At 33.9% G+C, this 2,755-nt stretch overlaps 1 pseudogene; it reads right to left on the bottom strand.

The window, feature by feature from the left end:
* Nucleotides 1-157: 157 nt before the first annotated feature.
* LOC18031910 lies at nucleotides 158-1,322 on the bottom strand (annotated as a pseudogene).
* Between the last annotated feature and the right edge of the window lie 1,433 nt (nucleotides 1,323-2,755).

Raw genomic sequence — 2,755 nt, 5'->3', positions numbered from 1 at the left:
TACAAAATTTTAATTTTTTTATTCACAATAATTTTTAAATTACTTCACCTTAATTCTAAATAAGATCTAAATCAACTATATATTATTAATTTCTTGAGGTTGAGGTTTAGATTCAGTAGTAAGGAGCAGCCTTGTTAAGGACTTAGGTTGTGTGGGCAATAAATAAACTAATTTCCTGCTTTTGCAATTCTCAAATAAATTGGAAACCGAGCAACCTTTTGACTTTGGCCATCTTCATTCCAAGCAACTTTAAAATTATCCATCACATTATCTGTCAAAAGCTCAACACCCTTGTCCTTAGCCGTCTGATAACCTGAACATGACCGTATGAACGTGAAGTAATCATCTAAATCCATCACCTTCTCTAAAACAAACTGATCAAACGGCCCCGTATTATCCACCCCGTCCACAGGCTCAAACGGAAAATCAATGCTCATGTACTTGTTGTCCACCAATTTACGTTGTGGTTCCCAAAATGGCTCACAATCAACGGTGTCAAATGGTTTGAAAACTGCTCCTACGGATTCATTGATTCCGGGCATGGTGTAGGTCCATGCGGCTATTACTCCATTAGGTTTTTTGAGTACCCATTTTACTTGTTTGTAAAATTGAGGCAAGTCAAACCAATGTAGTGCTGCAGCGATTGTCACTAGATCTACACTCGATTGTGTTGCCACATTTTGTTCAAGCTCAGTTATGTACATAGTTGGAGGAGTAAGTTGATACCGAATGTTGGGGAGCTTTATTGCGAATTCTAGCTGTTTTGGGCTTTGTGTCTGTTGCAATGACATTCTTGTAGATTTTTGCAAGCTGAAGACGTACAATTGAGAAATTAGAAAATATAGGAAGCTATAGAAACGTATGAAAATTTTAGTGGGCCCAATGGCACTAAAGTGAGAGGTCTCCATTCCCACTAACTAGGTCAACTAAAATGGTAGTTTTTGATCGATCGGGTGAAGCTTAAAAAAGTTTTACCTTACATGCATTGTTATTTATTTATGATCAAAATTTATTTCTTTATTATTTTCATTATTATTATTTTTGCTTAATTTAATAACTCAAATCACTAGAGAATTTTAGTTTTAATGATGCGGTAGAATATCATATACGTACTGGTTTGGCAGCCTGGCCGCTTCCTGTGCCTACATCCCATACAAGGTCGTGATCGGGTGTTTTAGAGGCGATGAATTGGAACAATTCTGCTGGATAACTTGGCCTACCTTCGGTATATTGCTTTGCCTGCTTAATAAATAATTGATCTGCCATCTTTATGCAAGCATGGTTAAGTATTCAGAAATTTTTCGGTGTAATGAAGATTATGAAATCAGAGGATATGCCTTTATATGCTTCAAGAATGGTGAAAACTAAACCTGCTTTAATCACATTTAAAAGAAAAAAACAACAACGGCGGATCCTTTGCTATAGCTCTTGGTTTCTTGGTGCAAAGTGGGTGCCTACGATACAAACGGAACATGCATGAGGGCCTAAAGAAGATGCAATAAACTAGCTGTAAATGGACGGAAACAACGTGTGCGCTGTATTATGAGGTAAAATTTATGGGTGAAAATTTTATGTGCCTTTATTTTAGGTACAATCAACTAATAGAATTATGACGTGTATGTTTTTTTTTTTTTTATATATAGATGTCATTTTGTTGGTTGGTACTTCATATATATATATATGTGTGTGTGTGTGTGTTTTGAAATGTTCTAGTTCAAAATCCTACATTTGTTAAAATCTGAGAAATCTATTAAATTGTGGAGTTTAATAGTATAATGTATGTGAAAACTATTAAGCCGTGCGAACTTTAATGAAGTACTGGATTCTAGACCAGATTGAGACTTTATACACACACATATTGCAAATATTATAGTATTTCCGTTATCACTCGTGGAGCTGTGAAATTCTTCGATAAAAATAAAATACAAATTTGACTAGGCTATAATATAAAATCTATAAAATTGAAGATGCCAACAGCAGGGGTTATAATAGATAGACTATAAAGTTTGATAGTCTATTACAAAATTAAATAAAAATTTAATGGAAAAAACGTAAAATTGTGATTAAAAAAATTAACTTCTATATTCATCTTATTATTTGACGAATTTTCAACAGGAACAACATACAACAAGGTTATCCTTCTCTTTGGACTAGGTGTTGATTTTCGTATTTTTACTGTTTATTGCTCATTGAATCTTTTTTCTTTTTTTTTTTTGCTTACTACCAGGGTTCACCTTTCCTTAGCATATGAAATGGATACATTTTATTTTTTCTGGTTTTATTTTTTTTAATTACTTAATTGTAAGACTAGTTTAGAAAATTCAAGTGATCTTGCCCACACTCCTAGACTATAGGCATGAGTTTTTGATACCATAATAAACAACATATGAATTTTATTAGTGTGAATTACGCCTGGGGTTTAGCATCTTGAAATTTACCCACACTCAAATTAAGTGTATTGGCGAAATTACATCCTAGAGTGCTTCTTTTGCCCCCTTAACGTAAGCTTAATTGGCTGGCTGCGAATAAATTTGGTGCCATGTTACCTAAGTTCAAGTAAAGGGAGCCATCTGGCTTTAGCCCAATGGTTAGAAGCCAAATCTCATAATTGTGAGGTCATAGGTTCGAATCCACACAATGTATTATGAGGGTTTAATTTCCTTTATCAATTTGAGTGAAGATAATCTTCTCCCTTTCAAAATATGAGTGGAGTAGACATTTCTTAAATATTAGATAGGGTAAAAATATGAGGACG

The sequence above is a fragment of the Citrus clementina genome, unplaced genomic scaffold, assembly GCF_000493195.1.
Source record: "Citrus clementina cultivar Clemenules unplaced genomic scaffold, Citrus_clementina_v1.0 scaffold_9, whole genome shotgun sequence".
Lineage (NCBI taxonomy): Eukaryota > Viridiplantae > Streptophyta > Magnoliopsida > Sapindales > Rutaceae > Citrus > Citrus x clementina.
This window is presented reverse-complemented; position numbering and strand designations above follow the sequence as displayed.